Raw genomic sequence first — 12,738 nt, 5'->3', positions numbered from 1 at the left:
GTCACCGGATTATATATTTATGGAATAATCTTCAAAAATGGACCTAAAATCCGCTGTATTTTTCTAAATCGCGATTTTCGGCAAGTTCACTTTTCACCACTTTTAACCATTTTGGACCGCCATAGCGTCTCAATGAAGCATCACTGAGGTAAGTTTTTAAGTCGAACGTTTAGATATGGCCAAAATCTAGATAGTGTTTTTTCATTTTTTTAAATTAGGGCCTAGAACTTTTTTTATCACTCATGATTCAAAAATTTGAACACGGGTCACACGTTTTTACTGATTTTTTGCCTATATTTTAAAAACTAAGCAAAATTTCGAAAAAATAAAAAAACACTTTCTAGATTTATTTGTCTAAATTAATAAAATTCATGTTTTACAGTTTTGATTTTCAAATAATTTTTTTATGGCGGACCAAAAATTTTTGGTCAAAAAATCCGTTTTTTTTTTTTTTTTCGAAAATAGGTGTTTTTGACCCAAAATTGACATTTTAAATGGATGTATGAGCTCATTTCCTTTCAAAAAATGTATACTTTTATATACTTTACATAAATAGTTTTCGAGTTATGATGTGAATAATAATGGATAATTAGTGATCCTGTGTGCCTCCTTAACACATAACAGCACTAAGCAGCCATTCGATGACATCAATGCCGTTGTGCGTTACGTAATTAATGAGCCCAGTCAGATGTATTTGGCACCTGCCAAGCACAAGTCACCCAATTTCGAAAACTGGACGTTGAATGTACACTCATTGGCAACATTTTCCAATATGTCAGCGCTCTAATCGGAAACAATAGAACAATAGACCCTGCAGAGCGTTGGTTGGAATCCTTGCGCCTTGTATAGGTCAGTTTGTAACTTTTAAAACTGGACCTTCGTCTATTCAATTGCTTGTAACTTTTACTTCTTGAGGTCACATTGGATTCAATGTGGTGTCATAATGTGCAGGATTAGATTCATCGGAAACAAGGCAATTAACGAACATCTTTATTTATTCATTGTAGAAAAATTATTTAATTCGTATACATCGTGGAACATACTCTTTGCGTGGCTGTGCGTAGTTAGCTGTTGTACGCAGATAACCTCGCTAATATGGACGCGTAGAGTAGCGTTGTACGCTCGAAGTATTAGCATGATCAGTCGCGGAGTAACAAGCGGAGTTGAATGTTCCACGATGTACACGAATTAAATAATTTTGTATAGTTTATTGAATTAAAATTTATTTACTTATCATGTTTATTTCTTTATTTACTAACAAATTTATTTTATTCATCTAATATTTCCCTTATTTTTAAAGTTTAGTTTGCAATTTTTCCATCCCTAATCCCTTAAAAAGCAAGAAATGAAGAAAACCGGCAACTCAAAAGTCGCATATTTTGTTGCCTGTGTGACCACAGTGTCACCCCGCACTCCCGCAGTCACACCGGTGTGACTCTCCTGCGAAGTTATATAAACCGGATACCCGGCTATTTTGGACTGGCGGCGTGGGAAAGTTTCCGATGTAGTGACAATGCGGTGACATCGGAGTCACACAGATTAGAATCACCCAGTATTAATTTTGGCAATTTTAGGTCCTTTATTTATTGGTGAGTGAGGGGGTGATGGGTGTGTGAGTAGGGGTGAGTGTGTGGTGTGGGGGTGTACAGGAGAGTGACGGTTATATGAGTGAGCAAGGACGGTTATTAGCATTTGAAGTGTCTTTGTTTGAAAGTATTGTCAAATTATATTTATGTCCTTTATTGTTTAACTTTTGTATTTTACCTGTACAATGTATGTAATTCAACCTTTGGCTGCGAAATGCATTTTTCTAATAAACCTTGAATTAAATGAATAAATGAAATACATATTGCATGGGTTTATTTAAGATTGTGTGGTTTTATTGGAATATTCAGAAAGTTAATCTCTATATTATAATTCCTCCAAAATGAAAACAAATGTAAAATCTGACCAATATCTAAAATACGCTTACCATATGTTATTTGATTAATTACAGATTAATCAACTTTAGCACTTCAACTTTAAATTGTCCGTTTTCAAATATTTTTTTCAAAATTCATACAAAACCAAATTTGTCAAAAATATACCCCAGAGGAAAAGGTCGAGCGGTGTCAGATCGGGGCCACTGAACAGCATGTCCCGACGATACTTTCTCATGAACAATACGTACTCAGTTGGAAGGTGCTCCGTCTCGACAAGGTTAGGCAACTGAATCCTAGACCACTTTGAATTTCACGCCCATGGACATGATGGAGTTGGTATCTACCTCTGGAATTAAAGACGGTTTTTATTTGGCTTTGGTACTCTAGAATTAATGGAAGATATTGTACGCAGTGCATTTTAATTTTAGAGAGATTGTAATGATCCATGTGCTGCGTGGACTGTGCGTTTATAATTATAGGCGTTCGAAACTAAATTGCTAGTCTCGGTTCCAAGCTTGAATGTGTTCTTTTGTCATAAAGGATAACAAGGTGGCTAGAACAAAGACTAACATTTGATCTGGTCACAAGAGGGCGAAGCGCTTGAAATTTAGTGACCTCCGGGTGTTACGTCTACTTCAATACAGCATACTTTTGATTTTGACTAAAAACCAAGGTTAACATGCTGCTTAAATTTAACTGTATTTCAGTGCTTCTAATGGTTGCCACAACAAAACAAGTATTTTGAAAGATTAAGGACCACTACCATCATATATCATTTCAAAATATGACTCTTTCGTGGTGAAAATTGGGCGCGTTGCATGAACCGTCGTGACACCGTACAAAATGTCAAGTTCATCGTGGAATACGCGTATATAATGTGCCTTTGTATCAACAAGGCAAATCGCAATCTAATTTTTATACGGCCAATATCACACGCATTTCAATGGACTACCTGTACCTACAGTGGCGTAGCCAGTGGGGGGATGGGGGGGGGGGCAGGGGGCCGGGGCCCTCCGCTCGTCATGGCCGTCGGTTCATGTAAGGCCGTCGGTAGACGGAAGGCGTTGTTGAAAAAAAATTGGGTTAACAACAGACTATTTTTCACCCAGGGTGACAGGAAAAAGGGGAGAATTGTAAAGAAAATGATGAAAAATTGTGAATTACCCATAAAAATTATGTGTTTTTATGTTAAAGTACCGCCTATTATCCTTTTTTTTTTGTTGCTCTTCACTTTTTCAAACCATGCAAAAATGTTTTGGGTCAACAAATCACAACTTCCGTCGGTAAAAATATTTCCGTCGGTACATTTACAAGTTGTGCCCCCTCGGTTATGAACCCCGCGCGTATGCATAAAGTCAAACTTTCGTATGTTCATTGTCCTTGAATATTCAACATGTTGTTATAAATGTACATTTTGTGCATTTTCGGGGCATTTTCAACGCCCGGGTTTCAACGTAGCCTCCACGTACATTTTGTTCGTGCAATATCTTCCAAACTGGCTAATTACGCGACCTCGCTTCGATACAGGAGAGTGATTTTGATTAGATAGGATAGACAGGCGCACGATCACGGCGTTTGGAAATCACCAAGCTCCCCATGCAACATAATTATGGTTAATGCCATGTACGTATGATACAGCTTATATCCAAAGACACATTAGCATTTTCACTATACGATTCAGTACCAACGTTAACACAATATGCCTGCTAAGATGAGAAAATGTGCTGTTGGTTTGATGCGGTGGCTAATGTTAATGTGGTATTTCTTACCCGGTAAGTACATATTTTTCCCATCATACAATATTTGTTCGGTTCTACATTAAGGGCTGGGGTATGAGCGACCTTGAAGTTCCGGTATCTGGAGAGGGGAAGCAATGAGTTACCCCAAATCACAGCGGCAGGTAGTGACTGGGCCGCCGAGTGCTAATATATATTTATTTTGGAAGGTTCGTGTTTGTTTTAAATTTTGGGGCGTTTTTCCAAAATTTGATATTTTTGGTCATATTTCAAAAAAGCGACATGCCAAAGACAACTCTTTGGGCACATAGTTTGTTATTGTTATTGCAGTTCTTTTCCACATACCTACGTTAACATTCGATTGGGTGATTTACTAATATTATATATTTTATGACTGCAATTTGGCGTTTTCAATGCGTTTTACACGTATCATGAAATTAACGCAAATATCTAGTCACGCTGCTTTTAGAAATTTTACCTGATCGTCGGCTTTTGCAGGCAACAGAATGCAGATTGGCTCACGATAGATGTCGTATTCCTCTATGTGGTTCACTCATTGATAAAATGAGTTTGCATTCCTTGTAACAACACACACATTGCCGTCTGGAAACCGGGTCTGGTACTGATTTTGGGACAGCCAATAGACTTCAGCGCCGTATCAAATCTCATAAAAACCACACGACTGACGACTATGTGTTTATGTTTCCCGCACGAAATCTTGTGTCTACATCTATTACTATACTTCTTTGGAAACGTTGACCTTTGACCATTCTTTGTATAACGCCCTGATATGACCTTGATATGTTCGCTTGATTATATCATCCATTTCATTGAGGTGTTAGGACTTGGTCAGTACTATACTTGCAGGGATACAATAGTTTAACATGGTGTGTGAGCATGGTGAAAGACTCATTATTGATTAGGCGCGGACATATTAAAGGCACAGGTCCTTTGCGTGTATAGCAGAAAATAATAATAGAATGTGTGAATAGAATGTTTGGAATTTTGCAACTAAAATACTAACTGCATTCTGCATTATGTATTTATTTATTTATTTAGGCCTATGCCTATTTATTTATTTACTGACTTATTTATTTATTTTATTTATTTGGTATATTAGTTAGTAGGCCTAGTTAGTGATATTCCATGATAGGCCTACGTCGGTTTATTATTGATTGTTGATAACTTGACAACTTGATTGATTGATCGATTGATAGTCATTTCACATTATATTCCTAGTTTATAGGCCAATTTGAATAACATCGTACATTAGATAAATAGACCTATCAGTATTGATTTATTCTATTCAGCAATATCAAGGATTACTATCAAAATTCTCATAGCTGATTGTAAGTTGGCTCAGTGGTAACGCAGTAGGTTTTACAACACCGAGGTCCCGGGTTCGATTCCCACCTCTGCCTATTTTTTGCAAGGCTGAGAAAAAAATGAAATTTCTGGACTGCAAACTTATTTGGCGCGCGATCTGAGCTGGTCCTTTTCTGGTGGCTGTGTCTGTTACAGGCACACTCCCTCTGCATCCAAACCAGGTTCACGCTCATTACACCTCCCTTAAGTTTTACAGAGGAAGCGAAGAAATGATACCCGGAGTAGCATATGTTCCCATAGGTTCCAATAATTGTACAGGTGGTATAGTTTGTTTATTTTTAGATTTACCTTTGAAGCTATTATATTTGAAGCTATTATATATATTTCTTGCGGGGTTGTTTGCATCTAAATATTGACGGTATTCGTTTTCCAGGTCTTGGGTATTATATAATTTTCCAGGTCTTAGGTCTTAGTTTTAAAGGTTGAAGTTTCTAGATCTTGGGTAGTATTATATCTTACAGACACCCCTGTGAGGAAGGGAACGTTAGTGTATGAATAAAATTAGACGTCGAACAAATACAATCTTGTTTAAACAGTAATTATAATAACTTCAATTTCAGAAACAGTGTTAGATTATTTTACCGGTTGTGGGTGGGGTAGGGGTGTGTGTAGTTGTGTGGTGTGTGTGTATAGGGTGACCTGTTGTTGTTAAGTTGATGTTGTTGGTTGTGGTGGTGGTGATGATGGTGGTGGTTTACTATAGTTTGATCAGCTCGTAATCGGCGGGAATTGTTAACTTTTACCACTCGCCGAAACGTAGACCCATGCACGTTAAGAGTGCTATTAGTTGACCGTCTTGTCTATACCAGAGAAGATGTAAAGAAAGGAGATAGATCCAGGTATCCTCAAACAAAATATGTGTGTTGCCGCTCATTCAAAAGCAATCACGCTATTTAGGTTTAACAATAAAATACAACAAAAGGGTTCGAACCCATGACGGGTGTGATACACAAGTTGCTGCTTACTAGTTTTAGGGAAAGGTCAGTGTCTGTATACCATCAATACTATGCATACCATGCATGCAGATCCTAACATCCAGTTTATTTCAAATAAAATATGACCGAAGTTCCATGGCAAATAATAATTTTGCACGCTTGGTTACGCTTTCAACCTCTACGATTTATGATACAGACTATTTTCAGTTATCAAAATATCTTTATTAGGTTTGCAGGAAATGACAGGAAAATACATTAAAACAATAAAATATAGATGATCAAAAATCATCCGTTTCTAACAAAATCCTAAAACACTCTCCTAAATAATTAATATATGTTCCAAAATGGGCGGATTTTTTGGAATCTTTACAAAACTACATTTCTTTCTTATAGTATCCACGTGTGGTATCCCTGCAGAGCAACATCAGGTACTTAACACACACGTGTCATACTTTCAAGGAATTATCTATAGAAACATTGGATATGGTTTCAATTCTGGAGTGAAAATTAATCAACCGTAGTCGGCAACCCACATCACATCAAAGGCTACTTTCAAGTAGATGTGTAACTACTTGAGAATAAAGGACTATGAATAGGTGCGACAGGATAACCTACGGGATTATCTCAAGGATATAATTCCGTTCTTCCTCCTTCTTTTTCAACTTTCCTGTCTATACTATGTGTGTTAAAGAAAGTAGACAAAGTATAGGACTTGAACAAGATAGTTCTCAAAAAAAGATATTTTGGTATTTATCCAACTCTGTCGGCTATATGTACAACGAGGAAGGTCGCCGTCGACTTCGGAGACACCAATCTTGTATCACCTTGGTTGCTGCCTAGTCCTACCACATAATAATATTTTGTTCACCCAATCCTATTGAGTGTGTAGTTTTTAAAAGAATAGCTTAAAAAAAAGAAACATGATTTTTTTGGAAGATGCGGCGAAGCCTGCATGTAATTTTTCTTTCACTAACTAAGGATGCCCAAGAACTTGCATCAAGTCCATCCTATTTGTGGCAGATAGGCACTTTTTATAAAGTGCTTCATACATTTATGCATGCGATAACAGAAAAATGCTAAAAGGAAACAAATTACCTTTTACGATTATAAGTATAACGATAATTAACGGGCACCATTATCAAGATTAGTATCTCCTGCGGTAATCTCATTTTAATGATTTTTTTACATCATAAAAGGCCACAACAAAGGCATTTAAAAACTTCCTAAGAATGGGCGTGGAATTTCTGTGCTTTAGTTGTTGCTTTGATAACCATGTTTTTTTAAAGGATTTATTTGACTAGGCTAAGCAGCAACAACAACATATGCATATAAAAGTGTATTATACAATGTAGCATGTGCACACATTAGAATGTTGTGGACGGTGAATCAAGTTGGTCCGTACATTTCCCAAATGAACATGATGAATGCAGTGACCAGCTGGAGTTCACTCAGCTGATTGACTGGAGGAGTTTAGATTGCACCAGGAAAGTTGAAAAAGAAGGAGGAAGAACGGAATTATATCCTTGAGATAATCCCGTAGGTTATCCTGTCGCACCTATTCATAGTCCTTTATTCTCAAGTAGTTACACATCTACTTGAAAGTAGCCTTTGATGTGATGTGGGTTGCCGACTACGGTTGATTAATTTTCACTCCAGAATTGAAACCATATCCAATGTTTCTATAGATAATTCCTTGAAAGTATGACACGTGTGTGTTAAGTACCTGATGTTGCTCTGCAGGGATACCACACGTGGATACTATAAGAAAGAAATGTAGTTTTGTAAAGATTCCAAAAATCCGCCCATTTTGGAACATATATTAATTATTTAGGAGAGTGTTTTAGGATTTTGTTAGAAACGGGATGATTTTTGATCATCTATATTTTATTGTTTTAATGTATTTTCCTGTCATTTCCTGCAAACCTAATAAAGATATTTTGATAACTGAAAATAGTCTGTATCATAAATCGTAGAGGTTGAAAGCGTAACCAAGCGTGCAAAATTATTATTTGCCATGGAACTTCGGTCATATTTTATTTGAAATAAACTGGATGTTAGGATCTGCATGCATGGTATGCATAGTATTGATGGTATACAGACACTGACCTTTCCCTAAAACTAGTAAGCAGCAACTTGTGTATCACACCCGTCATGGGTTCGAACCCTTTTGTTGTATTTTATTGTTAAACCTAAATAGCGTGATTGCTTTTGAATGAGCGGCAACACACATATTTTGTTTGAGGATACCTGGATCTATCTCCTTTCTTTACATCTTCTCTGATTGCACGCAACAAACTTGAAAGTAGAGTATGCCTATAGATGGTATGATAAGTCAGCTCACCTATACCTGTTCATGTGGGCACTTCAAACAGAGATAGAAAACCTATGGTGGACCTCAAGTTGTGACGTGAAGTTTATAATTTATGATTAAGACAGCGAGCGCAAGGTCTTGTTTATATTTTGTTTTTCAAAGGAACAATTGCCAGTCCACCAAGAGGAGACCATTATAACTTAACCAAGGAGCTGCTAGCAGACTATGGTCCGACATCACCAAGACCTGTAGTGAATTCAAGCACTCAAACTGAAGTCATTCTTGATCTGATCGTTCAGCAGGTCATAGATTTGGTAAGGGGAACTTTTCATAATATGAAATATTAAGTCTTTTTACAAATGATTGCTTTTCATATCGAACATTAGAGTCACGTAGTAGCCGTGACCAGCAAGTTTTAAAAATAAACGACTGATAAAGAAGACTAAACATGTGCTCTGATCTGCGAGACTATATTTATACGAAACACTAAAACACTAATATTGAGCTCTATTGTTTTATGATACTTTTTGCTGGGTACAAAATATATCTAATCCCATGCTAAATGTTATTTACTGTCCCAAGTGTAATATTTTATCAACTTACTAATTCAAAAAGTGACACCAATCCTAAACTCAATTATTGTTTGATAATAAACAAACATTCTTGCTTCATTTCACTCGGTATTTCATAGCCAAAATTATTGGTAAATAATACCGATATCCAGAATTTTTGAACACTACTACAGCCCTAGCTGCGAATCACTATGCCAAAAAATCAAGTTTTTCTCAATTTTTTGTACTTTTCGGACGACGCATCCAATCATAAAATAAAAACTGTACTTTCTCACAGTGATTTACAGCAGAGTCCCGTAGCCTAGTAGTTTGGATTTTTGACTCCTGATCCGGTGGCTCCAGTTCGAAAACCGGGAAAATATATTATATGTTATTAAACAATTTATTCAAACATGATCGATACGCTTCCTTTGTTTCCGACATTACCGACGCTGGGTATGGTTCTTCGTTAATTCGCCAGCGAAGTGTTATGTGTAATCCGATTATCACCATGTCAACTGGAATACGCTTTTGAGTTGTGCACCACGATCGAAATGATCGCAACACAAAGTATATGTCATGTACCAAAAGGTGTTCCAAAAGGTGCGTGATCCAGTTACCAAGGAGTTATGTAACCACTTCGCTGGCGAATTGCCGTCGAAATTGGATCTAGAGGTTTAATCGACGCCAATAATAAAAATAGGCTGACTCGTTTGTCAAAAAAACTTAACATCCCCCAAAAATTCAAGGAATTGAAAGACCAAACAACGAAGTCTGCTCTCATATCGTCCTACTCAATGTTAAATTCCAGACAGGAGCCAAAATTGAATATCCAAGAAATCATTTAACTATTTCTTTCCCGCCATGATGTATTTCCTCGTTATTTTTTCGTATTTGTCGTTTGTAATTGTGTTCTCCCTTGCCTGAGATCGGTATGGATCTACATTGATCTTGGGATTATATGTTTTTCTTCATTTGGATAATAAAGATGATTGAATAAACATTCATCAAGGATAACATAATTTTAAACATCCAGTACTCCCGGCCAGTACTATTGTGATATTATTTTAATCAAAGAAAGATACGTGATTATCAGGCAGGGAAATAATTGTTTATTATATTAGAGGCCAATTTAAAAACAGTACAGAGTGATATAACATCATCAAGGAATAGAAACAAAAGGTGTGAAAAACTATTCCACTAGAAAAAGTATGGAAGGCCAACAGGGAAAAAAATTATCCAACAAGAGCTACATAAATATGGATGGCCATTAAGGTCACACATTAAGACAAATTAGCAAAGCGGCGAGAGGTGGGAAATTAACACTAACCAAAGGCCTATTGAAAAGATGGACCACTGTCCCCACCACAGACACACGGAACAACTTGGCCCAGCCTATTAAGTAGGACCAGTAACAACGTCTAGATGTGTTGGATGAACCCGCTCCCAGACCATGAAGACGGCATGCCGAGATTAAGATGGCATGCCGAGATTAAGACGGCATGCCGAGAGTAAGACGGCATGCCGATAGTGAGGAGGTGGTCCAAATTGGCAAAACTTACGCCCAACATCAAAAAACATTTTGTCCCACAATACCTACAATTACCAGTTGCAAACTGACTTGTATTAACTTGCACTGACTCTCTGTGTCTTGCTGGTATTGTAAAGATTGGGTATGTGTTCATATTTAAAATGCAAGTTAAAAAAACGACTGATAAAGTTTTATTAAATAATTTATTGTCATAAATTTAGAATAGCATAATTTCAAACATCCATTTTTCGTTTTGTTCATTTCACGGACTACTTCGTAACCTGATGATTTGCCAAGCTTGGCTACATTCATAAAAAAAAGGAAATCCACACACAAAAACACAAAACCCAAAAAAAAAAAAAAAACCGTTGACAACGTAAAGAAAGCAGCAAGTTTAAATAGGCCTACAACGTTTTCAAAAAATAACGTTTTAACAATAGCATCACTGCCATTTTAGGCCTACTTGTTATTCATTTATTTCAATCATTAACATTGACTTAAGATCCAGAAATAGTCAAACAAACTAAAGAATTCCTTTTCGTTAATGTAAGAGAATGAGCAAAAACAGTTTGTCTAAATGTAGAGATCGAGTGGCACTTACTTGATATTCGAGGAGTCTTATACTATTACTTACGCCGTATTCATGGTATTGCATTTAGTCAAATATTCAACAGCTTGCTAAAAGTGCACGGTAATTAAATATGACTCCAATTTACTATCGGCATCAGTCTTTCGCTCATCAAATTTTGTAATATAAACCGCAGTTAACAAGCGATGTCCTTTACCTGATGTATTGTGTGACATCCCGGCAAACGCAAAAATGTTCTTATAACGTTTTTAACAGGTTATATTTTGGGGTTTGGCTTAGATAAATACATTTTAATAACATTAAATGGTGGGTTATATAAAGGTTAAGAAATGTTATTGTAAAAAAAAAACATTTTGCAAACATTTTTTGCCAAATATTTTGTAAACACTTAAGGGATCTGGAATGAGCGTTTTGAGCGTTTCGATAGTATTTTTGTGGGACATGAGAGCCCATCAGACGTATCGAATTGCATTCTGAATACGAAGAATGTCTTTCTGATATCACATAATTTTCATGTTTTGAAATTCACGATATAATACAAATTTTATGACAAATATTTAAAATTTGATATTTTTCACATTTTTGATATATAACAGTCCTCGAAGTACATTTTATAAATCTAATGATATATTCTTAAAGTGTATGTAGCTGGGAGGAAAAACCGACGATCAATTGAAAATTTTGACCTTTCATATTGAAGATATGGATTTTCCCCCCCCAAAAAAACAAAATCTTCAATACGAAAGGTCAAAATTTTCGATTGATTGTCGGCTTTTCATCCCACCTACATACACTTTAAGTACACATTATCAGATTTATAAAGTTTACTTCGAGTGCTGTTAAATATCAAAAATATCAATTTTTAATCATTTGCCATAAAATGTGTATTACATTGCGAATTTCAAAAAATCAAAATTATTTGACATCAGAAGGACATTCTTCGCATTCAGAATGCAATTCGATATGTCTGATGTGCTCTAATGTCCCACAATAAATACTGTCCAAACATTCATACCCCATCCCTTAATGTAAATTTATTTAGGCAAATCTAGAGAATAAAACTCACGTTTAATACTTAGCTTTCTATAGCAGGGTATGCCATCTTGATCACAGGTGCTTTCAAGGCTCACTGCATCTCCTGCGGAACTGGTAGTCTCGTTCCTACGATGTGACGTGTGCTTAATCAATGAGTCATATACATGTACGTGGTCAAGAGAATACATTCCAATGTCTCTGTTCATGGTTTTGTCGCCCCCTCTGCGAATCCATATTGCTTCGCGGATCTTTCTGGTGTACTGATTTGAGTCCTTGTCGAAGACCCCGTGATGAAAATATGCAATAATGCTAGACAATCTTGTATGAGTCACCTTCCGTCATTTGCATTTAGTGAACTGCAAGAAAAAGATTCCTTTTCTCCGAAAGAGGTACAAGCCCACATATCCTTATCCTAATAAACCAAACTCTACACCCGGGGGATGATGTATTTTGTGAAACAATGCCGGCGAAACGCGGCGGAAGTATCTCACCTGAAATAATGCATGATGGGATTGGGATATGAAAAGGTTTATATCGTTACGATTTATTTAATCGAACAATGTTACATATTAAAAGATATTTTCATGAATTCGTAAATCAATTGTCGTATGGATTTCATTGCAGAACGAAAGAGAGCAAACTTTGAAAATGAGTGGATTTTTGATCACGGTGAGTAATAATCTAAAATCAGTGATTTTGAGGTATGGGGAAAAATATAAATATCGTTAATATTTATTTATTT

General features: G+C 36.3%; 1 long non-coding RNA gene across 1 annotated transcript; it reads left to right on the top strand.

The window, feature by feature from the left end:
- The first annotated feature begins 3,484 nt into the window (after positions 1–3,484).
- On the top strand, positions 3,485–12,665 carry LOC140160282 (uncharacterized). The gene is made up of 3 exons (XR_011859928.1): positions 3,485–3,694; positions 8,453–8,604; positions 12,621–12,665. It is a non-coding gene; the product is annotated as an uncharacterized lncRNA (long non-coding RNA).
- Positions 12,666–12,738: the final 73 nt, after the last annotated feature.

Source organism: Amphiura filiformis, chromosome 9 (genome assembly GCF_039555335.1).
Source record: "Amphiura filiformis chromosome 9, Afil_fr2py, whole genome shotgun sequence".
Taxonomy (NCBI): Eukaryota; Metazoa; Echinodermata; class Ophiuroidea; order Amphilepidida; family Amphiuridae; genus Amphiura; species Amphiura filiformis.
This window is presented reverse-complemented; position numbering and strand designations above follow the sequence as displayed.